Source organism: Cynoglossus semilaevis, chromosome 1, assembly GCF_000523025.1.
Source record: "Cynoglossus semilaevis isolate Cse_v1.0 chromosome 1, Cse_v1.0, whole genome shotgun sequence".
In the NCBI taxonomy this organism is placed as follows: domain Eukaryota; kingdom Metazoa; phylum Chordata; class Actinopteri; order Pleuronectiformes; family Cynoglossidae; genus Cynoglossus; species Cynoglossus semilaevis.
This window is the reverse complement of record NC_024307.1, coordinates 18500240-18527723: the sequence shown is the minus strand read 5'-3', so window position 1 is coordinate 18527723 and position 27484 is coordinate 18500240. Positions and strand designations below refer to the sequence as shown.

At 42.9% G+C, this 27484-nt stretch overlaps 1 long non-coding RNA gene across 2 annotated transcripts; it reads left to right on the top strand.

Moving 5' to 3' along the window:
- The first annotated feature begins 7488 nt into the window (after nucleotides 1-7488).
- On the top strand, nucleotides 7489-20839 carry LOC112487135 (uncharacterized). Of its 2 annotated transcripts, XR_003049938.1 has the most exons (4): nucleotides 7489-7717; nucleotides 12856-12989; nucleotides 15372-15488; nucleotides 19683-20839. It is a non-coding gene; the product is annotated as an uncharacterized LOC112487135 (long non-coding RNA). The 2 variants fall into 2 exon arrangements; XR_003049937.1 differs by lacking the exon at nucleotides 19683-20839 and having other exon boundaries at nucleotides 15372-17385.
- Nucleotides 20840-27484: the final 6645 nt, after the last annotated feature.

Below are 27484 nucleotides of genomic sequence, written 5' to 3'. Positions count from 1 at the left end.
AAGTTAAATGTTTGTGATGTATGAGAATCAGTGAGAAGGAGATGAGATTTGAAACTCCTCCTAGTGGCCGTGCGGATCATCGGCCTTCATCCAAGTCTTCCTCTCCACACATTAAACCCAGTCTGTGGGAGCCATTCTCTCTGACTGAAAGTACACGCAGATTCATTCCAGAAGTTAATGAGCAGTAATTGCACTGTCTGACTTCTCCACTGGGGGCAGCGTGGCTGCAGGAGGTGAAGGCCGTGTCCCTGTGGGAGCAAGGTGAGGGAGGAGGTTATTAGATTAGTGTTAGAGAAGCGCTGCTTCCCCACAGGCCAAAGTGATTGAGCTCTGAAGAGAGATTGTGTTCAATTACAGTCCATTTGTTCCAGGTCGCTCTTGTCTCCAGTTAGAGGAGAAGAGGAGGAGGAAGAGGAGGAGGAGGAGGAGGACGTGTTAATGGAAGTGGCTCTCTGACTCCTTCGGTGGCTCCTCGGCTCCAGCTTCCATCTATAAATCTATCTTCAACCTCAAAGTCCAATAAACACAGCAGATTTCTGCTTCTATAATTTCTGTCCTTCCTCCTTCCTCTCCTCCCCTCTGCTCCTCCCACCTTTTACTTTCCACTCTCTCCTTTCCTGTCTCACTGAATCAATTACATGCTTCCCAGTTACCATGGAAGAGGCCATTTATTCTCCGTCCTGCTCCGTCCTGTCCCCCGTGGCCTCCTCTCCTGGACCCGGGGAGTCCGTGGTAACACACACAGCGCTGCACACGTACAGCAGAACCCAATTAGATGGCTGTGATAGTGGTTAACGTGGAGGGGCCGCGCTGGTGCAGGAAAATAAATGTCAATTGCATCATGTGCCAAACCTGACCCCTGGCCTGGGTCTCCTCTCTGTTTCCTCCAACGATCCCGTCTTCTTTATCTTCTCTGTCTAACTGAGGCAATTATGAGTGTTTGGAGCTGCAGTTGGTGCTGTGACCCTAAAACCTCATCCTGCTTCTCCTCTTCCCCATCTGCAGTCCCCCTCCTCATCTTCCTCTGCCCTTCACTTCCTGGTAGTTCCTTTGGAGATTCCTCACTCATCTTCAGAGGCTGCGGCACCGGAGCTCGTTATTTATGTCCGTTAAATGAACGTTCCGCGATGTTGCCGTGAAGCAGGGTTTTCTGCTGCTGTACGGTCCAGTCCCGCTGAAGGACCACGGTGTCCCTGCTGATATGGAGAGGAAGTTAATTAGGGCCAGTGAGGAGACAAGAACTAATGGTCAGTGAAGCTGGAGAACTGCACAGAGATACTGCAAACACACGTGAAGTTTCAGAGTTCTGCAGAAATGAGAGGAAACTTCTCTGTGTTCTGACTGAGGAGTGAAGCGTTGGTTCCGTGGAGTTTCCAACAGAGCTCTGTATCTGTAGGTGGTCAAACCGAAGGCCCGTGGCCAAGTCCAATCACATTAAGTCATTTTGAGCGGCCCTGAGTAAACCCTGGTTGGATTGAGTTAATTATAACTACTAACTAGTTAGTGTGGCAGTGTATCCATCGTGTATGTGTTGGTGGTCATCAAACCCCTTTTCATCAGTTCTGGCGAGTGCGCCCCCTGCAGGGCTGTGTGCACATGTCACAGTTTTTCTTATCTTCTTATCTTGTATCATAAGAAGTTTGATGATTTTCCATTGATATGAATGACATTTATTGTTATTAAAAATGTAGCAGTGTCGTCCTCATAAACATGTTTGTTATAACACAGAGCAGTGAACAATATATAAACAATATATTTCTCTCTACGTCTGACCTCCATTAAATCAAACTTTCTTCATCACCATCTCCTCCTCTTCTCTCCTTTCCTTGTCCACTTTCTCTAATTACTGCTCTTGTTCCGAGTGCTCCCATGTGTCTCCTGAGTTTTCTCAGAAGAGAAATTATACAATTATGTGTAGTACTTTAGTACAAATACTTAATCTCTGTAACAAGGACATTGTTTCTGATCTATTCCTGTAGTGGATCCTTCAGTCTGTTTTTTAAACATCCTACAGCCAGCTCTGCAGATGTTGAATGAATCTGGTCAGAACTGGACTAGAACAAAGTCATTCTGGTGATGACTTGGTTTCATTTGGTTGATGTTAGACAGTTTGATGACACTGAATGGTCTGGTCTGTCTCAGGTTACATTAGCATTAGGTGGTTGTCGTCCTTAGTCCTGATCCTAATTACATTATTACATTACTTTACAAAGCGACTTACAGTTTGAGTCAGTCAATCAACAAGCTACAGTCAACATGCAAATTACAGAAATACATAAATACTTATAAATAATGATAAATAATAAATAGAAAAAGTACAGTTGTTGTCATAGTACGGTAGGTCACAAAGTAAAAGAATAGTATGTCATAAAAGTCCAGATTATATATTTTAGTCCAGATGATCTTTTTTCCAACTCCAGTCAGTGATAGACTGACAACTTTTTAGAATTTTTTAAATTTAATTTAATTTCACTTTTCATAATGATGTAAATAAACAATATTTTCTCATCACTTTGAAAAAAAATATAATAAGAGAAGATTACACACTGTAATGTTGACAACAATCACCGTTACTGTTCACAACCCCATCCATCACACACACACACACACATACACACTCTCTAAAATTAAAACTTTTAAACATTATATTAATTTGCTTGCAAATAATTCAAAATATCTTTAATTCTACTTTGTTCTCAGTTTTAACAACTTTTAAAGCATATTTTTATTAAAAGTGTGTGTGTGTGTGTGTCTGTTTTTATCTTAGTGTGTGTGGTTTAATTTTTTTTAAAAACTCTTAGCTCTCCTCCGTCAGCTGTCAGACGCAGCAGCAGACATAAAACCTGAGAATGTGTGTCTGACGAGGACGCGTTTGTTGACTGTAATTATGTGGAAGGCAGAAATATGTTCGCTCTGATTTATTGATGTGAAATCTTCTCATGGAGACGCAGCAATTATCGCCTCACTTTCACTTTCATGACTTTTCTCTGACACAAACATAAACACCGTCAACAAACCTTCTTTTTATTGAACTGCTTTAAAAACGTCAACAGTTTTCTTCCTTTAACAAAATGGGTTTTCATTTATTTATTTATTTTCTTAAACGGCTCTATTTAATGTCTGGGTTTTAATGTGTCTCGCTTTTTTTTGTAAATAAACTTTACAATAATATATGTTATATATATAACATATATATAGTTGTAAATATATATGTGTATGTATACATGTATATATATACTGTATATTGTTATATTACGTCATGGATCTATGTTTGATTTACCTTTAGTACATCCCAGTGTCCGTGGGGTTCTAGAGGTTCAGTTATATTTGGACTAATTTTATTTAATTCACTGACTAAGTTTTAGCTTTATTATTATTATTATTATTGACTGTGTTGGTGTTTTTTTTTGTGGTCTTGGCTCCTTATGCTTAACTAGCCAAATGGACACTAGTTTGATCAACATCTTTTGGCTAATTATTAGTAAACGTTCAGTTATACTTTAACACATGGCAAATGGCACTAAGCTTCTCTCATCCAGCGTTTTTTTCCCCTAGCATATTTATGCAAATTGTCCCTCCCAACATTAGAGCTAACAGCAGTCATGTCCCTCTGGATTTGTACCTGAAGTGGGGCTGAGTGGAGAACATTTTCTGCTCCTGCCGAAGATGTTCCCTGTGGAAAAAATGTTGTTTTTTTTTTTCCTAAAGTTGGTTGTGTCTCCTGGTCTGTTATGTTTGGTCTGTCTGGTCGTGTGACACAGTGGCTGCAGTGCTGACACTCCACCATGATGAACGGAGGTGTTGGACCTAAGACATGGTCCTGTTAAACTGTCCAAACGTCTCCGTCTGTCCTCTGTTCTTGTCATTTTTATCCCCCGCTGTGTTTGTCATTGATCTGTCATCCTGATGAGAATCTTCTCTTCTGCCAATACTGTTGGTCTGGAACAGGGTCCAGGTGCGGCTCAGCAGGAGGTCCCACCTTCTCCACAGAACACTGGTGATTACAGGACCATTAGAGTAAACACTAACAGCTGAGCTGCATCTCAAAGATGGTCGCAATCACTCTGGCATTTATCTCCGTCCACCGCTGGAAACACTTTCTCTGTCAACATGTTCCTGCTCTAACAGCAGAAACAGGGATCGATTTGTAATGTCTGATGTCTCACTCCAGTGGCTCTGAGTTCTCAGGGAGGTCATTTATTTGAACCCAGTCTTTAACACAAATTTAATTCACTCATTCTTTTCCATTACAGTTGCCGTGGTTTAGAAGTACTTTTACAGTTTCTCTGTTAGTTTAGAACAAGGAAACATTTAAATAATGGTAAAATGCACTCTGCTAGATTCTGCTGGTTACTGTAACACTGCTGCTGTTACTGCTGCTGTTACTGATGCTGTTGTTACTGCTGCTGTTACTGCTGCTGTTGTTACTGCTGCTGTTACTGCTGTTGTTACTGATGCTGTTGTTACTGATGCTGTTACTGCTGCTGTTACTGCTGCTGCTGTTACTGGTGCTGTTACTGCTGCTGTTGTTACTGATGCTGTTACTGCTGCTGTTACTGCTGCTGTTGTTGATGCTGTTGTTACTGCTGCTGTTACTGCTGTTGTTACTGCTGCTGTTACTGCTGTTGTTACTGCTGCTGTTACTGCTGCTGCCCAATGACTATATGAAACTAATTGAGCTCAGGGCTGATGTGTGTGCATATGCGTCCGTGTGTGTGTGTGCGTACATGCGTGTGCACATGTGCCTACATTGATAATAATCCCTATAGCCGTGAGGAAAGACGTCTTCAAACACAAGGACGATGCTCATCCATCTGTTCTCTTCCTCCTCTTCATCTTCCTCTTCCTCCACCTCCTCCCACTCATCACCCTCCTCTTCCACCTCACCTCAACCTCTTTTCCCTCCTCCTTCTTCTCTGCTTCGTCCTTCTCATTGGTCCAGCCTTTACATCTTTTATGTTCTTGGTTGTGTTTTATTTAATTTAGGTTCTGCAGTCAGTCCTCAGACCATTAAAGAATTCATCACTATTCAATTTGATTGGATGATGTCATGTGAGTGTCTCTGGAATACTTAAATACAGTATACAGTTCAGTACAGCTCAGTACACTACACTGCAGTACAGTACAGTATCACAGTGACTGATGACATCAACTGTGGTACTAACGTTTTATTAGCCAAATTACCCATCTTCTTTTTCAAATGTTAATGAGTGAACCAGCAACCTTCTGTCAATATCTGACAGTAAACGTCTTCTTCTACTGGACTGAACTTACACCCCATGACCATCAGTGAATGTCTGCAGGGCAACATCAGCTGCTGCGTGTTGTTATAGGAAACATAACATTGGTGTTGTCAAAGATTAACCTTTACTGAGCAGTGACCGGGTCTTAACTCTTGACCTTACACTGCCCTCACCGAGGATCAGGATACTGTACACCACGCCTACAACACACAGCACAGTGGGTGGACGTCCATCTGAGGGTCAGAGCCTGTGGACCGGCTTTAAACGGCCTGTAGGTTTAAATGTGACCTTTGTGATAATGTGGTGACCTCTCTATCTTAGGGTTGACCCAGCCTACTGTTTCCATCCGTGGTAAACAGAAATCCAATAAAGTCTGCAGCAGTGGTCTTAAATTTCCTCACTCGCACATTTTTGTCTGCACACAGTTAGAATAATCACAAAATCTGCATGAAATATCTGCAGAGCAGGTAAAAGCCTGTGGTCAGCAGAAGGAGAAATGTGAGCGTTAGAAAGTACTGTGGCAGCAGGAGCGAACAGGAATCTCCTGGACCCAGTTGTGTCTGACGGTATGAGCTCATCCTGAAAGACATTAGCTGTAATTACAGCTTTGGTGTGTTTCCCACAGCTCGGTCTGTCACAGTGATTCATACATGATCTTTAAAAGTCACTCAGCTCAGAGAATGGGGTTACTTCTGTCTCACCTAGCTTTAACGCTAGGTGAAGTATTTAAAATTCAGAACAACATTTTTTTATTATTATTATTGACAACACATTTCAAAATTGCCTGAGGGTATTTTCCATGTCAGCCATGTGTGGAGTTTGTGAGTGAGATGTAGAAAATAAACTGCTGCCTGTTTTGTGCTGTTAGCTTGGTGGCTAAGATCAGGGCTTCCCAAACCTTTCCAGGCCAAGGACCCCCAAACTGGCTGGGGTCGCCCTTTGCAATCTCAACGACAATGCTATAAAATACATTAAAAAAAAAAATTGAAAATCATAAAAAAATCTGAAAATGTACTGATCCTTAAAATTCCCTCAATGATCGGTGTACTAATGGCCGGTCCCAGCCGATCGTTCCTTGGTAGAAAGAATGCTGGGAAGAAGCCACCGGTCCGTACTAATGGCCGGTCCCAGCCGACCGTTCCTTGGTAGAAAGAATGCTGGGAATCACTGGTATAGACTGTTTCTGTTTGTATACAGACTGGGTAGAACAGTTTGAGTTTTCTTCTTTCACCTTTCTCAAGAAACCCCCGCTTCCCTCTTCCTTTAGTTGGTTGTTGAATTTAATCGTCGTTCACTGTTTTCCTGGAGAGCAGAGTTTATATTTTTAATAACTGGGTTTCTTCAGAATTGTCCATCTCCACTCTGACGGTGTCTGAGCTGATCCACATCCAGTGATGCAGCTTCACTGCTGATCTGCTGCAGGTGCTTCACCTCCAGAATAAATGAATGTGAGGCGAGAACCTGGCATCTGTGGTCAGGAATCAGGGAGCGTCGCAAAATAATAAATAACACGGTGTTGTGCCGCGTGTCATGCATCCACAGTAGCCTGTTGTTCATTTTAGTTTTTTCCCCCTCGCTCATTACTCCGCTGAGTTCTGACCTCCTGCTCCTCCGGTTCCTCCTGCACCATGATGTAACCATGACCTCCTGACCTCCGTGTGCTCCCTAGTGTCCAGCATTTCTAGTGGTCTGTTAAAATGACTGTGGAGATTGGTTCCTTGGGATTATGTGTCTGCTGTGAAGATGTTGGTCCTGAAATCACTGAGCTGATATTAAAATGTGTTTCATTAAGAAGAGAATATTGTTAGAATGAAATGAGTGGAAAATGCTGCGTTCCCCCGCAACGGTCAGTTAGGTTTGAGGGATGAATAGAAATGAGGTTATTATTTTGTGGTTATCATTAATACAGAAGGTCCTTGACTTACCTCGAGTTTTGCACTCACGTACGCTAACACAGTGGTTCTCAAACTGTGGTACGCATGTGAGCGCTCTTTAGTAGTAAGTGGGGAAAATTCATATTTTCACATTTATATTTTCAACTGAATAAATCTGAAACATATCATGCACAATGATTACAACATTTAAACGTAAACATCTTTGTAAACCTCTTTCCTGTGGTGGAAGCTAACAGTGAATTCCTCTGCTGCTGTATTCTAATGTTGGTCATCATGGTGGTACTCAGAGAGATCAGTGATCTAGGACATAAAAACATCAGAAGAGTCTGACTGACACCTGGGAGCCAGAATGAAGGGCAAAAAGTTACCAACAAAAAACAAAAAACAACACAAACAAAGGAAAGTGAATGTAGCACAATCCAACGTATGACGTACAACCAGGAATGTAAAGAAAGTCGAACTAGTAGCCAACTTTTAACACTGTACGTCGGATGGAACAAGACTTTCTTAACGAATCGGAAACGGCAGCGTAACAACGAAAAGCCTGAGTTGAGGTCGCTTTAAACCCGTTTATTTCAGGTACAGTGACTTCATGACTGGTCGTGTTTGGTCTATTTCGATATTTTAACTTTACTTTTCACTTCTGTCTGAGATTTTTCAGCACTTTGTAATAACTGTGTGCAGTTCACAGACGAAAACACACGACAGAATCTTCCTTATTTTCCCCCAGCTTCTCGTTGTAATTTCAACCACTTCAGCCCTGAACCCTTGTTTTGTTGAGAGCCTGTGAACATCGGCGTCAGCTAAATGCTGGGTACGTTTATTGAAAAGAGCAAAGACCTGGCCGTTAGCTCTGAATACCTCATTTCTTTGGGCTCTGCTCCCTAACGTCTCCGTCATTTGCATTTGCTCCGAACACGACTCGGCTGATGTGGAGGCGCCGTTTCCTTTTGATAACCGGCCGAGCAGGAAAGGAGAAAATAACAGGGTGTTTTCAAATTGACACACGCAATCAGTGCGCTAAACTAAAGCGCAGTGCTTAAGCCATTCTTGTGCTGATTTGAAATTGTAAACAGCAGCACGCTGTGTCGAGTGTCTATAATCATAGGGACGATATAGAATATTCTGGCCTGTAGGCAGCGCCTCCTTCTCCAATTATGTTTCTCTTGGCTCCAGATTGAATCTATTACAGTGTAATTGCCTCCATATCTCCTGCTATCACCTGCAGCACTTCCACACATTATTCACATGTGTGGTGAGTAAATGTTTGCTGGAAATCAATGCTATTCTGAGGCTGCCGCTGGTGTGGGAGAGAGCGTGTCCTGATAGCACCGGAAAAGTGCTGAACAAACTGATTCCAGGACCATCTTATCAGGAGTTATTTGTGGAGAGAGTGAGTTTGTTTCCGTTTGAGGATTCATGGCATTGGTTTAAAATAAAAACAGAGGCTGGAAAAGTGGATGCAGTGGAAAGTTAAGGGAGTAATAATAGTTTTTCCAAACTGTTGAGATCGGGTGGATATAAGCTGTGAATGGAGTTCTCTGTTTGAAGCTGTGGGATGTCCACAGGTCCTTGGATGGTTTCAACAGAACCTTAGTCCATACAAGTGAAGCTACTGTGTTTACTGTGTTTTAAACTCAGGCCCGGGGGCCAAATCTGGTCCGCAATATAATAATATATGGCCCGCGAGATCAAATATGTACTAAAAAGGAACTGGAAAGGCTAGAGATAAAGAGACATAATAAGAAACAAACACCACTGATGTGTGTTTTATTACATTTTTTCATGCGTTTATAATATTTAGTTTTGATTTGGTTGATCCAGATTCAGTATTTACGCAAAACTAAAGTTTGGTTTCACATGAAGAACTTCTACATTACAGATCTGGAGAAAAGTGAAAACATGCACAATGGCTGTCAATTTTTCAATAAATATTAAATTTTGCCCATGACTTCATCCCAGTTTTTTAATTTTGGCCAACTGTGAATTTCAGTTTGACACCTCTGAGTTAGATCAATTGTCCTGATGATATGATGATCATATCAGGTGATATTGTTTCTCCCACGTTGGACCTTGGTATTTATTTTAGTAGGAGGATCAGTTGGAACTCCTGCTTGACAGCAAGAGAAGTCCCTGGTTCAATTCCCAGCTCTAACTGTTGGTCTTTATGTGTGGAGATGCAGATTAAGGATTAGGTTAATTGAACTAACCACAGGTGTTAATGTGATTTTGACTGGTTGTTGTCTCTGATGGACTGCAGCACTGTCCAGTTGAGGTCGAAGATGGATGAACGCATGAATGAATAAATCTATTGTAATCTGATCAGCTGTGTCAGCACTTCATCACAGCAGCACAGGAAAGATTGATTATTATTCAGTGGTTTGAATCAGGAAAACAGACACCGATAATTCACTGATGGTGAATTATAAATATATTAGTGTCTAATCAGGCAAAAAAAAAAAAACAACCCTGGAAAACATTTTCACAGTGTATTTTTATTTTTCAAAATATTTTTATTGAAAATTGTTCGTACTAAAAAACATCTCATTCAGTATGTTTTTGTTTATCAGGCTAAAACCAAACAGAAAAAAAATCTTTCCATTGATTGGTCAGCAGTCTAAGAGGACGCCTGAAGTTATTTTTCAGAACAGACCATCATGTGAATGAAGGTTATCTTAAAAGTCAACTAAAAATGTACACAAAAAAATGTTGTTTTTGTTCTATAAATGTGTCTGGTTTTTAACATTGGTGTCAGTCCAGAACATACAGTAGGTAATTGTAGTGTTTTCTCCACTGTCCTCTAAGCAGCTGCAGTGATGTGGAGTGAGCAGAGTTTTCTTCACTCCCCTCATTGAACCCGTGTCAGTATGAGTGTGTGTGATGTTTCACTGTGGAGAAACAACAGAGATGATGAAATCAGAGCTGCTCTGGAGCAGACTAGATTTATTTTCATAACAGAGCAGAAAGTGCGTGATCTGTGGGGGAAACAGCAGGTGAGATCACTCTTATATGAAACTGTCTTCATTTGCCCTGGATTTAAAAAATAGTCCGTTTTCACGACTGCCGGTTTGTTTCTATCACGTGTCCTTGTGATTAAGCTGCAGCTCAGACTCTGATCAGAGCCAAAGCACATGAAATAGCCGGGAGAATAAAAGCTTTTCAGAACAGAATGTGGGCACACACGCTGAAAGCTGCTTTTACACCACAGACTCTGAACACAAATAAAATACAGAGCAGTGTGTGTTATGTGTAAGACCAATCAGAGACACAGACTAGAGCAATGAGAATTGTGGAAAGGGTTAGGGTCAAGGCGAGCTCAATTAGATTGTTCAAAGCAATGATTCTCAACTGTTGGGTCGTGACCCAAATTATATCTCGGACCAGTATTCAGCGGATCATCAAAGAGAAAAAAGAAGAGGTGACTGAATAGAACTGTTTGTTCTGCATTTAATGAGTGGCTGCTTGGTTAAAGTTTCTTCTCAGTCTTTTCAAACTGTCTGTAAAAGGAACATTTTTACTCTTGGTTGTGGTTAATCATTTAAATTGTTTGTTGCTAACCTGTTTAGCAGATTGTGACATTGCCTTAACTAGTAGCTTTGAAAAGCCCTCTTAGACTGCTGACACTTCTATGAGAAGATTATTTCGCTACTTACACTGACCAACAACATAATTTGTGATTTTAATCTGATAAACAAAAACGTACTCAATTGGGTTTTTGAGGACGAACCTACATTGTCCAGTAAAAAAGATTTTCTGAAAAATAAAAAATACATTGAGCGTAAATTTAAAAACAACTGCAAAATAAATAAAATGTAAAAGTTCTCTTTTTCACAGTTTTTTTATCATAATTTTGTGCCGAGAGACGCTAAAATATTTCTCAGTGGCGCTAATGTATTTAGAATTCACGTATATACAGTGGCGCTAATGTATTTAGAATTCACTAGCGGTGAATTATCAGAGTCAGTTTCCTGATGGCCGAGGGCAGCTAACATTATCAATGTTGGTCAGATGCATCTGTGCATCTATAAAGAGTATAGAATTAAATGAACAGACATCTTTAAAATCTGTATGTTTTTTATGGAAATCAACATAAATGTTTGATCTTAGTGGGAAAAATCTCTTTTGTTCTTGGTGTATTATATGGAAATGTTGCTGTGAACAAAAAAAAAGGGAACTTTTGGTTTTAAAACTGTGGCTAATAATTTTTTAACTCCCTTCCCTCACTGCCGTCTGAGATCAGCCTTTAAAGCTCTTATTATTCAGCATTTAATGAAACACTACTTGATGTAGTTTTATTTCACTTCAGTTCCACACATAATTATGGCTGGGTTCTCTGTCCACAGCTGTTATCATTCTAATTATTTCTTTTGTTTCAGGTTTAAAGAGTCAGAAAATGCCCTCTTTAATCAGGTGAAGTGAAATAGTCCATATTTTAATAACGGTTTTCTGTGAAGACTTTAACCGATGGAGGCTCCTGTGATTAAAACAATAAAAGAACGTTGAAGTCAGGCAGTCACAGAGATCATTAACAGATCCGACTGATCCACAGGAACGCAGTCGCTTTCACGGTGTGAAAACTGATGGAAAATGTTCAACACCTTCAGGGCACATACACATCTGAGCAACTCAGTTTCCTCAGGAACTACAAGAAAGTGAGATGGCCGTGAGTTTGACCACTCAGATCAATGGTATGTTATAGAAGAAACAAACAAAGTGAATATGAAGAAAAAGACATGGAGTCAGAGTCAGCGGAGAGTAAATAATGGATGTGTGCTGGAGCTGCTTCTTCAGCAGCTTCACTAATGAGAGCATCCAGGGAGAAGGAGCAGTGTTGAGGAGGCACGTTCAGGAGCCCAGGTTCAAGCACAGTAAATTGATGCTGCCCCTCATCACCCAGAGGAGCAGGAGGAGCAGGAGGAGCCTTAACTTAATAATGTATTTATTTGAATGACATCACCTGGTGGTTCATCCACAGGTGATGTCATAAACGTCAAACCTCTGCATCCTGATGGCGTTGGTCAAGATGGAGGTCCGAGAATCAAAGAAGAGCACAGTGATAATCTGATCTCCCCCATGTCATCCAGAAGAATATTGTATTATAATATTGTGTCCAGCAGCAGATATAGATATGTTTATTTCTAAGTCAGTCGATCTACGGTCAGACACAAAGGTGAAAACACCGAGTGAGCTTAAAGGGAGAAGTTCCACCTTTTGTTGTGTCTGGAACAAAACATATATTTCTCTCTTTTACCTGGCTGTGTGACTTTGACAGATGTGGGAGGTGTCAGAGTCAGGGTCAAAGTCAGAGTTAGACCGTGGACAGTGTCTCCAACAGAAGATCACATCAGGTTCACTTTGTCTGAGCTGACCTTCCTCCTCCTGATGTTCACGGACCATTTCATCTGTAATGCAGCTCTGACTCACCTCTCTCTCTCTCTCTCTCTCTCTCTCTCCCTCACCCACTCCTCTAAATGGATTATAGACATGTCAACCTTGAACAGCACCAGGAGTTAAAAGTGTCAGGTTCGAACAAAGACGTCCTGTAATTACAGGATCAAAGGTTCGATTCCCATAGGAGCCTTTTTTTTTAAATCCGAGCGTCCTCCACAATCATTCCATCACTGTGAGAACAGTCCTTTAGCCCAGACTGTTCATGAGCAGTTATGAAATATTTGAGGAGGAACAAATCAACTTTACACTTCACTCTTTCTCCACAGGTGAGTCATCACCCCAGGCCTTATACAACAGACAGCAGGAACTGGAGCAACACTTTTCTTCCATCTTTGAGAGACTTTCTTTCGTAGACGGAGGAGAAGGGACCCCAACATCAGACATCAGCATCAAAATACATGTAAGTATATGAATGTAGTACTGCTAATGTTGACCTAAAACAAAACAAAATGCAACTGTTTCTCTCCAGACTTTAATCACAGACAAAAAACGAAATTCTTGAATCCGTTCAGGTTTGTGTCTCGGCACAGTTTTCCATCACTTCACCTTTCCTACTAAGAACAGTATTCTGCAAATAATGATGCATTTGAGAGAGAGAGTAAAAAAAACAGCAGAAGAGAAGAGAGCCTCATTACTGGATACTGCGAAATCACAAGTAACAGAATTAGTCAAATAAAAACTGGGGAGGAAGTATTTTTCTTTAAAACAAACAAATGAGAAGGAAACATTTTCTACAGCTGAACCTCACTCTGCACTTCAGACAAACCTGTGGTAATAATTAAGTGATGGAGTATCAATTTCATGGTATCGATATATATCAATATTCACATGAGTATCGACTGCGTATAAATGAGTCATAAAGTACTGATAATGATTGATAAATGATAAAAGCTCATGTCACTTACATACAGGCCTTTGTGCTGCACCCCCCCCCCCCCAACGGCAAATTGAACTGATCCATTCATGTCACATGACCAGAAGAGAGCGGTGACTCCATGCTCCAAGTCCACTAGACGTCTTTGTCAGTACAATGGTAGCAATTAAACTATTTTGTTCACATTATAGTTCAGATTATAGTAAGATCTAATTTTCTTTGACTAATGCTGTGACAAATACATGTTAACGTTGTTACATGGCCAGTATTTGACATGTGTTTCATTGGGTTAAAAGAAGAAAAACACAAAGTTTTGACACCTGAAACCAAAAAATAAAAACAAAAGATAATAAGGAATCTTATTGGTTAAAAAATTCTGGTATGGATCACACACACACACACACACACACACACAGGCTGGAATCAGCAGCTCAGCACAGCCGAGGTGAAAAGCCTGTAAATCTGATTTACTCTCTCCTCTCTCCCCTCCCCACACTGACACAGGTGAACAACTGTGAATCCTTATTAGTGAAACCCACTTCCTGCACCTCCTCACCTCTGTTCACCTCCTGCCCAAAATCCTTCCCTCCTCCTCCTCTCATACCCTTGAGGAGCTGAGGTGGTCAGTTTCCTGTTTCTTTCGCCTCCAGTCATGCGAGGCTGCCCCGGGTGTCTGTGGTCGTCCCTGGGTTCTAAATCACAGACGGAGGCGGGCGCCCAGCCGTGGCGGTGACTCGTTTTATGATGTTCTGTAAGAACCGGGGTCACTGAGAGGAATGAAATGTACGGCCTCTGAGACGTCCTGGATCTTCTGCCGGGTCAGAAGGTCCGGTTTGTTCTCCGCTGCCACTCATTTATTTCCATCTGAGTGGAGTGTGGCTGAAAAACTCATTAGGCTGCAGCCCTGCCGACGTGAGTGTGTGTTCTACGCCTCCTGCCTCCTCCTGCTCCGTTATCACGCCGTGACACTTTCCATTTGCAGGTGTTAGATGCTGCTGCGTCGTCTCTCTTTTCTCTCACACTCTTTTTACTCTTTAGCTGTTTGAAAACATGACACCGAGTGTCGCCGACTGCTGATTTGTAATTTTCATGCAGCACCAGTAAATGGCTGACGGTAAAAAGAGAAGGTGAGCTGCGATGGATTGAACTGCAATGCAGCAAAAATCATTTTAGGAGGAAACTGTGGAACACAGACAGACCGCCATGAAAACAGAGGAATCCAGTGTTTGTAGGAAGAACACAGCTGTTAACATGACAAAAGGCCCCTAAAGTGTAAATGTAGAATGTTGTGAATGTGCAATTGTAGATATTTATATAAATATATGAGTGTAAAACTGTGTGTGTGTGTGTGTGCGCTCATTGTATCACTGGTGCTGCTGTAAATCTGAGTGCAACACAAACTCTTCACAGCAGGAAACTAAGATCAGTGTTGAGCTCAGTCACAGCAGGAGGAGGTGTGAGTGTGTGTTCATTCAGCCACTCACACAGTCCTGCACTCACACTGTTCTGTTGAGCAGACGAAGATGCACAGAAAAAAACAGAACAACAAACTCTACAGTTCTATTTTACCACAAGTCAGATAACGCCCAGATTTAATAGTGAATCTGATTATCAGTAATGTGATCTGCTGTCAAACAAACACACTGACACGAGGTTTTTAACTGTCAATACTTTGAAATGTTTTTGAAAAATAGTTACAAAGTTAGTCTAGTCCTAACCACAACAGTCCAGGCCAGTGAGCAAGGCAGGAGTGCACTTGGTGCTTTAGCCTGACATGGAGCAGCTGGCCCTGGTGTGTTCAGGCCCTGAGGTAAAGGTTACAGTTGGTGAAGAGTGAACTACTGATACTACTCCAGGGGGTTAGCTTTTTGAATGATAGATAATCGTTTGTCTCTTCTGGTCTTGAAGATCGTTCTCTACAGGTTTTCCATCTCAGTGGACCAGTCCTTTAATCTGCACATTGGAGGAAAACTGACCCTCCCAGTGACACACACGATCCATCCACCAGTGACAGGAAACATCCAGGTCTGTCTGAGAAGCAATTCTACACATTTTGTTCATCCTCTGTACTTAATGGATTTCAAAGTCTTTAAAGAGAATCTTTAATACATGAATGATAATAATAATTGTGAGCTATGAGCTCAGCCGCTTGGAAACATCAGAGCTAAAACATTTCCGTTGCCTGTGAGCAGACGGATGACGTTAAGATGCTAAATAAAAATAAAGCTGTCTCCTTCCGCTCGACGCTCAGATATTTATATATTGTACATATTATATTAACAGTAAAGTAAATTTAGCTGACGGTGTTTGATAAAGACAGAAACTAATCACCAGTTACAGTCTGTAGCTGCAGCGTAACTACAACAACAGAAATAAACAACAGATGGATGTGGATGAGTGTGGTGTCAGGTGGTGAGAGGCTCGTGATCCATAAACCTGTGCTTGGCTGAAGAGCATTATCATTACCTATGTACCTCTACAGGTCCACAGCCCAGTGGTTGGAGACCTCAGGTGTATAAACCTCTGACCGGTTTAGACTCATTATTATTCACATCATCCCTCAGCCTTTAAGAACTAATCCCAGAACTGTGGTTGAAACCCCGGACCCACAGGGCACCGTGGGCTCCTTCAGTCCATTACACACTGTGCAGGGGCAGGAATAGCTTTTAATCCAGTATCCCTGCAGAGATGGAGAACCTCCAACTCCAACTGTGACGATTATCTAAAGGCAGGCTCACTTCACCAGCTCATTCTCCCAAAATGCACCTGTTTTACAGTGTGAATGATTGTCATGAGTGAGATAACCAGCCAGGTGTTTTCTCCAGCCTCCAGCTCTGAAGCTCTCTCTCCTTTACTGTAGGAGTTCTATCCATGGACTCTTTCTTTTCTTCTTTCAGCATAAGATTTTGAGGCACCTGCTCAGAAACAGATGGAGATGAATATTCTGGTTCAGTGAACCAGCCTGAAAAGCAAATCATCAATTCAGGTCCGCATGAACAAATATGGAGCCGTGAGACAAAAGTTAGTGGAAACAAATACTAACCAAATTTAGTAAATATTGCATCGTTTTGTCTGAACATAATTCCCTGTCGACCACTCCAAAAGAATTAGGAATTCATCCTGACCATGGTTTGCCTCGAGGCACTTCTTCACTTTCCAATATATGAACAAAAAAGGAATCCTTGTTGATGCTGTTTAAACATGAAAGGTGTTTATTTATCTCAGGAAAGGAAGATGGTATCCTTCATCATCCGTCAGAGCGTGTTAAAGGTTAAAGAAGAGATGAGACAGGAGTTTGGCAAACATGTGAGCAGGTAGGGCTGGAGCACAGCTGTGGTTTCAGTCACGTCCTCATTAAAACCAACAGCTTCATCATCAAACAGCTGCCTCTAAATGAGCTGCTTTTACTTTTAATGTCCTTCACGGAACACACACACACACACACAGAGAGAGAGAGAGAGCGAGAGAGAGCGAGCGAGCGAGCGACACCTCTGCCACTCACTGATAGTCAGGTCGACGATTCTTTAACTGTGAACACTTTGAGCTTCTGGAAGTTTCTTATTAGGTCCATAAGTCACAGCGGAAGAAAGTGAGTGTGTGTCACATCTGCAGGCTTTTTAATTGATGACGCCAATCTCAGTGCGGTGTCAGCGCATACTCACACACACGTACTCACACACACACAGATCCCTGTTCTGCAGACATAGACATCTTGGTCAAGGAGAGTCCAGGGCTCTGGTACGACTCCATGTTTCATGACTTACCTTTAGAGTCCAGCCAGTGCAGCAGACAAACATCTGAAGCTGCTCCTCATCACCACCACAGCTCGAACGACAACAAACTGTAGGAAAAGTCACTTTTCAGCATCTGCGCTCCATCAACGACCAGTGAGTCTATGCGTCAAAAACACCTTGACTGTAAATCCCACGGCACAGCTCCTGGAAACATGTCAGAACAGACAGGAGATGAACTTGTTGGCTCTGCCTCTGCGGTGCTCGGTGTATATCTGTGGGTTTTCACGCTCTTTGAGTGTTTTTGTGCTGTTTGCACCAGTGGTGACAACCCTCTCCCTGGCTGGGCAGGTGTAGATTCTCTGTGAACCGTCACATAGTTTTCCAGGACTGGTTGTTGCAGTCACATGGGCTGGCTATCGACCTGCCAGCTAGTACATCAGACCTGGCAAAACGCCCTGGTACTCACCACTGCCACTCATGGCTCTCAAAGACCAGTGAGTCCCCTTCGACACCGCTGCACTCAGACAGCTGGACCTCCTCTGACAACCTCACTACACCCTCAGAGGGTCTCGCAGTAAATTTGTTCACACCAGAAATGGCAGCTCCGTCCAATCATTCTGGTCAGTGACAGGATGGCATTAACATCTGACAAGTCATCAGAGCGAGGCCAGGGCTAGGACCTCTAGAAGATATGGAACGACAGTGGAGGAGGTGCAGTGGAACACCAGGAGTGGATCAGTAGCCTCAGTAGAGAAACCAGAGTGAAAACCCAGAATGGATCTGAAAATTCTCCATCCTTTTGGCAAACCTGCTACCACTTCACCCATTAAACTAGAATTACGTAACACCCAATCTCTGACAAATAAGTCATACTAGATTTATACTTGGTGTTGAATGAGTCCTGCTGATGGAGGAGGAAGGCTGTAGTGGGTGTTTGGCTGCCATCCATCACTCTGCCCTCCAACAAGTCCCTGTATCTCATCAGGCCCCACTGTGCCCTTATTGGACTGCTTAGCATTTAAATGTAAACATCCTCTCCCAGTGACACTACTTTTACCAGCAACCAAAACCTCCACACCAGCTTTTCATGTCAGACATGTAAATGACCTACTCATGTCACCCCGCCCTCTTGGAGATTTAAATATACACATGGACGTGATTTAAGTCTCACATGAGAGAACCCACACGCCCTCCACATCTGCTCATTACTGACTCCGTTCCTATGGAGAATGTCCAAGTATATGATATGGGTGTCTCACAAGGTCATAGACTTAACACGGCTGGGCTGTTCTCCAAACTACAACGTCACTGTCCAAATCAATCCTGTTGCTCTTTCCAATGACCTGGACAACCTGTGCTCTCAATTTCCGTCTGCTGATGAATGTGTGGAATACTACGACAACACACTTGGTGTGGGTTTTAGACGATCCTGCCCCCCTGAGGACAAAAACACTTTAAATTATAAATTAGTTGCACAAAATACTTCTAGGCCATCAAACTCACGCCATTGACACCATTGACTTGAATTCCAATAGTTCCAATAGTTCCAATAGTTCCAATAGTTCCAGTCTGTCCTCAGTGGTAGAGCTGAGTATGCTAAGTTATGCAGATGATACTCAGCCTTACTTCCGTGGAGTCAAATCTGACCTCCACCTATCATTTGAGCACTACTATTGAGAACCTGATAACGTGTGTATTTTTATCTGTACAAACTACCATATGAGATGCTGCCACCTAGTGACTGGAGGCTTGTTATCATTCAAGCATTACAGCAGTGGTACACCTCTGTGCCCTCCTCATCCAGCCCTCTGGCAGGAGCATCCAAAACCTCCAGCACAGTTCAGAAGAGAAATGCCAACGTCCTTTTGAGGAGGCGCAAATATGATCAGGTCACCTGGATCCTCCTGTCCTTCCACTGACTCCCCACCCAGTTCAGAATCTGTCCTTCGATCTTTCAGTGTCTACATGGCAGTGTCCCGACTTCCTGACTGAACTCACCTCACACAACAACCAGACAGTTTTGGACCACACACGCTCACCTCCTCCTTCTCCCCAAGACTAAACTCCCCACCATGTAAGACAGGGCGTTCTAAAGCACTGCCCCAAGGCTGTGGAACTCCCTTCCTGTTCACCTCAGGCATCACAGACTGTGGGGTCTTTCAAACAGCGTCTTGAAACATTTTTTTTTTTTCAAAGAGCTTTAAGTATTTAGCGCTTCACGTATGGCTTACCCCTTGGGTTCATTCATGTTGTTTTGTTTTTATCTCACTGTTTTATTGTTATTATTATCATAATTATATTTAAAGAGATGTTGTTGTCTGTGCTGCTTCAAAAGATTTCATTCTGGACGGAACTGGTTAAAGTCCATCCAGCTGCAGCTTTTATAATTAAAGATAAAAGTCAGAGAACTTTCCAGAAAACTTCTCCTCCTCCGATCACTTCCTGCAGCAGCATCATTACTCACACACCTCTATTCTCTTCTCAGCAGAGAGGAACAGGAACCAGCAGCGTCCAATCTCTGCTCCACTTTACCTCCTGCCTCCGTCAGCACCTCCTCCTCTTCACTCCACTGCTCACAATTAACACAGCTTAACAGCCCTTATAAATGGATTCTGGGAATAATAATGAAGAGGGAGGACTGCTCCTCGGCAGACCTCCTGCTCAGACCTCCTGCTCAGACCTCCTGCTCAGACTTTCCACTCCTGCTAAAACTTCCCGCTCCTGTTCAGACTTCCTGGTTAGACCTCCTGCTCAGCCTTCCATCGCCTACTCAGACCTCCTGCTCCTGGTCAAGGTTTCCACTCAGACCTCCTGTTCTCACAGAGCAGACTGTAGCAAAGGACAGCGCTGATTAGTCCTGGCATTCACTTCAATCAGACGGCTGTTATGATGATTGCTTTTCAACAACGATGGTGAAAGTGGAGTTGGAGTCATAAATGAACAAGACTTAAAATGACCTTAAAAAAATCCTTAAAGGAACCTGAAAGTGAAAAGTCCAAACTGCAGAGGAAAGAAACATCTGACCTCTGAGTGACTTTGAGAGTGAAATGTTTAACCTGACGGTTAAGAGGCTTGAAGATGAAACGTTCTCTGCTGGAACCCAGGAATGAGTTCTCTATGAGAAAAAAGATCAATTATAAATGCTCAGACTTTGGAGCAGTCGTGGTTGAGGCTGAAAATATTCCTGCTTGTTCAACTGGTATGGATGGTTGTACTGAGGAAAGAAAGAAACGATAATAAACATAAACATGAACATTTATTTTATTAATGATCATTTTATTTAGCAACTCCTAAATCAGGCAAAGAAAAATCTTTGAAAAAGGATGATGATGAATTTGTCCATTAAAGTGTCTTAAATCAGAGGAAAGTCATGTTGAACTATCGACCGTGTTTGGTGTTTCGGAGCATCAGCAGCTCAGTTAGCATTAACGAATTCCAACAGTGGGGTCAAGTGCTGCCTCATGTGGTCAGTTTGTGTCACTGAGGTAAATCTAAAAAATGGATTTCAAGAAGGACATTTATAAAACAACGTTTTAGTCGTTTAGTCGTTCCTCCTTTTCTGACCTGTTACTTCTGCTTCCACACTGATCCGTTCAGTTACTATTTTCTGCTCCTGTTCAGGATGTTAATGGTGCGTGCATGTGTTTGCGTGTGTGAGTGTGTGTGGGTGTGTGTGTATCAGCAGCTTTCATTTTAACAACATTCTGTTTCAGCTCCATTAAATCCAATAAAGCAGGAACTTAATGATCCATCATCATTAATTCTTACTATTTTTAAACTGTTCAGCTGATGAAGGTCGGAGGTTCTACTCCAACATCTGCAGCAGCAGCAGCAGCAGCAGCACTCAGAACGGTTCTGCTGCTGCTGCTGGTCCTGCTGCAGTGTGTAGGCGTCCCAGTGATGATGGGCTGATGGTTGTGGGAGTTCGATGAAGGTGTTTTTCTTAATGACAGTGTGAAACATCTGCTTCTGTCACTGGTCATTTTATCCCTGATATTTTCAAGCCTTTTCCCTCCGAAAACATTTAGTCGCTTTTGCTTGTGTTGCACTGTTGTGCTCTTTTGTTTAGTTTGCTGTGTAGCAAAAGTGCAGATTTCTTTTAACCTCTGTCAGCTGTTTTTTTCCTGAACCATTTTCTTATTTGTTTTGCATATTTAACATTTTCTATAAGATTATTATCATTATTTAGCTTTCCTTTTTCTGACTCTGATTCTAGGATGTAACCCTGACCTGTCCTTTACTCCTTAACCCATGCAGTCCTGCAGCCCTCAAGGTTACACTGGCGGCACTAAATTGGGCCACTGTCCTGTGGTGAAGAATCACTGTTTTATGTACTGTCACAACACACTGAAAATACCTTTGCATGTATTTCAACTAGGTTTAATAACTTTAAGTCAGTAATTCAGTGGACGGACAAGAAGCCTGGTCCATTACAGCCCAGAGCAATGAACAGTAAACGTACACAAATACTGGTAGTACTGCTGTTGTCCTATAGAGGCGTCTTTCATCGACGAGTGTTTTCTGTTTCTGTATTAGTTGGTTTTAGACACTGAGTGTTTGACTTTAGTTGGTCATGATTAGTTGTCATGTTGTTACAAGGTGCAGGCAGTGCACTGGTGAACTTTACTTTTTTTTTTTAAGTTTACTTTTTTTGCTGACTAAACTCTGCTGCTCCTCTCTGTCCTCCTGCTGCTCCTCTCTGTCCTCCTGCTGCTCCTCTCTGTCCTCCTGCTGCTCCTCTCTGTCCTCCTGCTGCTCCTCTCTGTCCTCCTGCTGCTCCTCTCTGTCCTCCTGCTGCTCCTCTCTGTCCTCCTGCTGCTCCTCTCTGTCCTCCTGCTGCTCCTCTCTGTCCTCCTGCTGCTCCTCTCTGTCCTCCTGCTGCTCCTCTCTGTCCTCCTGCTGCTCCTCTCTGTCCTCCTGCTGCTCCTCTCTGTCCTCCTGCTGCTCCTCTCTGTCCTCCTGCTGCTCCTCTCTGTCCTCCTGCTGCTCCTCTCTGTCCTCCTGCTGCTCCTCTCTGTCCTCCTGCTGCTCCTCTCTGTCCTCCTGCTGCTCCTCTCTGTCCTCCTGCTGCTCCTCTCTGTCCTCCTGCTGCTCCTCTCTGTCCTCCTGCTGCTCCTCTCTGTCCTCCTGCTGCTCCTCTCTGTCCTCCTGCTGCTCCTCTCTGTCCTCCTGCTGCTCCTCTCTGTCCTCCTGCTGCTCCTCTCTGTCCTCCTGCTGCTCCTCTCTGTCCTCCTGCTGCTCCTCTCTGTCCTCATGGTGCTCCTCTCTGTCATACCTTATAACGCTGCTAGTTCTGAGTTGGTTTAAGTTGAGACACAACTAATTATTTCTTAACAATTGACATAATATATTTATTTAACCTAATTAGACGTTTGTTATTCAGTTACTTAATACACTACCCATAATACACTTATTGGGAATAAAATTGAAATTGAAACATAATTATTTTAATAATTAATAAAAACCAAGATTAATTAATTATAATGAGGCCAAGTCATCTGAATCATTGAATTCATGTAATTTTATTTTTAGCTTTTTTTTTAGCTATTTTAACTCTCTCTCTCTTTCTCTCTCTCTCTTTTTCCCCCCAAATTAATTCGAAGCCCTTTTCTTCTGCTCCTTTCTCTGCATGTTTTCTTTAATCTCTCATTTGAACCATTTCCTCTTCTGTTCTGTGACGAAGCAGTGACAGAGTAATTGACTGTGGAAGACTAACCTTATCAAACCCCCACTGACGCAGGCGCTCAGAATGAAGGCTAGAATCACCATTCAGACTTGATTGGCCTGCTGCACTCTTATCATCAAAACACTGATGTCACCACCTTAAAAAAGGACACCGTCCAATCAGGTTCAACTACAGCTCATGTTGGTCAGCAGCCAAAATGGTGTAAAACTGAATAAAGCAGCAGCAGAAATTTGCTCAAAAAATAACAGCTAAAAGACATCCTGAAGCTAAAGGTTAGGTTGAATATGCTGTGCCACAAACACAAATGACTCTATAATAAATGGAAAGTTAAACAGTTTCTATTCAGAGCCAGGTTTCTGCGTGGACTTTTAGAAATTCAGTAATTCAATTAAATGTGTGTGTCCATGTGTGTGTGTGTGTGTGTGTGTGTGTGTGCGTAAACAGCCTCCTCTGGATGAAAATGAACAGCGTGGACACAACAGTCTCTCATGTTGTTCAGTAACCAGCTCGAGTCAGAGGTCTCATAAATTCACCGCTGAGGGTGAAAGTGAGCGTTGACGAGGAGCGAGCCTTTATCTGAGAATGATAAATCCTCCTGTTCCTCCTGTTCCTCCTGTTCCTCCTCTGCTGCGGCTGCTGCGGCCGCTGCTCTGAGGATCTGCCTGGAACCTTGAGCTGATTTATTGATCTAGGCGAGCGGCGGGCAGAGTGAGGAAGCTGTCCTCTGTCTGGACATGGCTGCCATTCCTCATCCTCCTGACGTTTCACTCAAGCCTCCAACGGAGTGGCAGGAAAACTCTGCTCTTTGTCTCTCTGAAGACATGTCGCGCTGGAGGAGCTGGTGTGTGAGGAATTAGGAGGCTGTGGAGAAGATGCCGAGGTGCAGCGAACACACCGGACTGTGGAAGCCCAGCTCTTCATTTGACTGCGAGGTTGATTTCCATCATGGATTGATATTTTCTCTTCTCCAGAAGCTCCCACGACTCTTCTACAGCATCAACATCATCGTCCTCCAGTGTGTCCCAGACTGAAGATCCAGAATAACTCCATTAAAATGAGTAAAAACCCACATCAGTGCACTAAAGTGGAGTGGCCTCGGAGCAGACAGACAGAGCTGGCTGTTAAAGGTCCAGTGTGAGACTTAACTGAGTCTTTATGGACAGAAATGTCTGTTGACAGCTGACTCTCTGGCTCTGTCCCATTCAGAGGGCTGCAGTCTACAGTACAGTCTACAGTCTGACTATTCACCCCACAGACCGTAGCACAGCCTACAGGTTCTGTAAACTGTAAATGTATTGGTCACATCGGTGCAAGTTCCATTTCAGCCACATAATGATATTTTAGAGGAAGTGCAGAAACATCTTATGAATAAATTATTTTTTAAGTTGAGCACGTCCTACAAACACTAGGTGAATCAGGCCCACGTTTCTAAACATTTCACCAACATCCAATGATAATAAGGAGAAAAAAAAAGAATTCTGTTGGTTTCAGCAGATTCCCTCTGTTCTGCTGCAGCAGTAAAATCAGATTCATGGCTGTGAGTCTTTGCTTTTATTTCTTCTGTTTCTCTGCCTCCGTGCACCAGTTTACAGCTGAGCACAACAAGGTCACCGCCGCTCTCCTGAGCCCGTTAGAACGGAGACGCCAATGCGGGTCGAAGGACACGGCCTGAAAAGGCAGAACTTCACTGCAGGACATCACAGAAGCCGCTCCCAGCAGATATTAAACATCACAGCGCTGACAATAACAGCCTACAGGAGGTCAGACGCTTCTTTGAAGGTCTGTGAAGTTTGGTAAGAATGACTGTTGAAACGTGGCAGCTGTCCAGCAGCTACAGACTCTGGCCTGAATTATTCATCCTCTGATGGATCGGGGTCTGAGGGAATCTGAGGCAACAGTGTGGATAAAACTGGACGTTTGAACCAAAGAGGAAGAACTGAACAAAGAGTGCTCCTAGTTGTAAATGAACGTTAGTGGAGATCTGCAACAGCAGAATGACAAATGACAAAATCATACAAAGTCACTTCACAGCCATAGGTTACGTTTAACTATATCAAATATTTATGTCAAGCCCGGAAAATCAGACTCTCATCTGCAGATTATCGCTGAGAAAGTGTGACCTTGGTGTATTTTACATCAGGAAACCTCAACATTCCTCCCAGATACAGGATTTCCATGGGCTGTGTTCTCCTCCAGCCCTGTGACTCTTGGACTCTGAGGTTCTCTGGTTCTTTGACTCTCAGATCCTCAGACTCTCGAATCCTGACAAAAACCTTCACCTTGACCACCGTTATTATTTTTCTTTTTTTTGTACTCTTCTCCTATCTGAAAGCTGCAACAGTGAGGATCAGTTTTCTTTCAGCTGACTCAGGTTAATCTCTGCCTCGCTGCCTCACTAATATCTGCTTCGTCACTTAAGGGCCTCAGGCCCTAGCTCCACGGCCCCTGATCAAAGCTGTTCCAGCATCAGCAGAACAGAAACTCTGGTCGCATCCAGAATGCTGATACCAGACCAAAGGAGGACACAGTACAGGAAGGCTGCTGGAGCTGAGCTGTTCTACACAAACTCACACTTTTTGCAGAAGAAGAAGAAGCAGTGGCAGCAACAGTCACATGAAGACGCCAACAGCGACTTCACTGTGATCCAGCTGTGATCCTGCCTGGTCCTATCATCATCGACCATTCTTCATGTCGTAGAGGAGGTCAAATAATTTGGTTTCCCTGAAAACGCATTTAAGGACCTTTTTCTGTACTTAAGTTTTGATGTTTTTTCCTTCCACAGAGAACTTAGTGACAAAAGGAAGTAACCAGAAGTTACCGTAGGATGGTTGAAATAGAGTTTTGCAGGAGGTCCTCAGTTTACGGCGTTCTTGACCTGCGTTGTTTCGTGGTTATGTCTCCATCTCTGTAAGTTTACTACGAAAGTCTTGTTACATCATTCTGATGTACGGCGGTAAAACGAGCCAAAACGTTCATACGGGAACTTGTTGGCGAGCAGGAAAGAAGGCCTTGTTTACATTCTCCAGTTGTACTCCATACACTGGTTTGTGCTACATTCACTTTCTTTCGTTTGTGTTGTTTTTTTGGGAACTGTTTTCCCTTCATTCTGGCTCCCAGGTGTCAGTCAGACTCTTCTGATGATTTTATGTCCTAGATTGTGATGTCACCACTGTGTTAGCGTAGGTGAGTGACAGAAATATTTCCTTACAATATGCAAGTTCAGACTTGCATATTGTTTGTGATGTTTGAGAGCTGCACACTTACTCAACAGGTGATCAATTCAACTCAAAGTGAAGCAGTAAATTATTTCACATTCACCTCCAGGCTCATGTCTGTTTGTGCTAATCTCAAAACTCTTACTGATAGACACCAAAAATATTGATCTAATCTCCGTACAAGCCAGAGAAGGAACGAACAGACCAGCTCTTCCACAGAGGTAACCGAGCTTCTGGGATCACAGTCGTTTCATCCTAACACTGTGTTTTTACAGCACATAGATCTAAAGTGAGGGAACATTTACACATTAGCTCCACAGCAGCTGGACAGCAGTGAGATGTTCTCCACCATGTAGCCCTGAGGAGTTTAACCCTCGACACAGATCCAGAGAGAAGCAGCTGAAGCAGAGCAGTGAGTCCAACACTCAGGTTCAGGTTCATTCATTTGTTTGTCATCTCTTTAACAGACAGGAAATCCATACCTGCCTAAATCCACACTGTCTGAACAACAGGTTTGACACTGAAGCATACACGCTAAAACCCTGTCAAAAAAGACAGAAGTCAGTTCTAGACTTGAAAGTTCTAGATCAGTACCAGAAACAGTTAAAGGACACGCTGCAGTGAGAATCACCTGAAATGACCAGGAACATGTTCCTGGAAGATTTCCTGGTGGTGGACTCAGGTACAGACAGTTCTGTGGTGTTGGTGTCAGTCATGTGAGCAGTTGTTGACCAGTTCTCAGAGCAGAGTGTCAGCAGGGATTTCATTTTTCCAGAATAATTTTAAATCCCAGCTGATATAAAAGCTGCTGCCTTTTTATGAGCAGAGTTTTATGACTTAGCCTCTGACAGATGCTGGTCTGGCTGTTGAACCACAGACGTATTACTGCGGCTTCCATTTCCACAGGATAAAAACCAGCCTGAGATCCTGGATTATTATTATTATTATTAGTTACTGCAACTGCTGCTGTTCCTTCAGTTGTCAATACGACAGTTACTTGAAGAAAAAAAAGGGGGGGGGGGGGGGGGTTAAATGTTGAGTCGCCTCCTAATGGTTCCTGCAGTGACAAAAGGCACAGCTGCTGGTAAGTCCCGGTATAGTAATTGACATTCTTCTCACTGTGGTGTAAATGCACAGTTCCTGGTACTATTTTATGGTGTTCTGAAAGTAAAAACACAGCAACCCCCCCCCCACACACACACACACACACATGCATACACACCTGTACAGACAGGTGAGTTCTGGTTAAGTGAGGATGTGGACATGTAGGCCAGTGGAAACATCTTCATGTGGTTTTGGTTCCACATCTTCTGTCCTTCTGCAGAGGCGTTCNTCCTCACGGCTCAGATCAGCGCTCACGCTAACTGCTGCTCCTGCTTCTGAAGC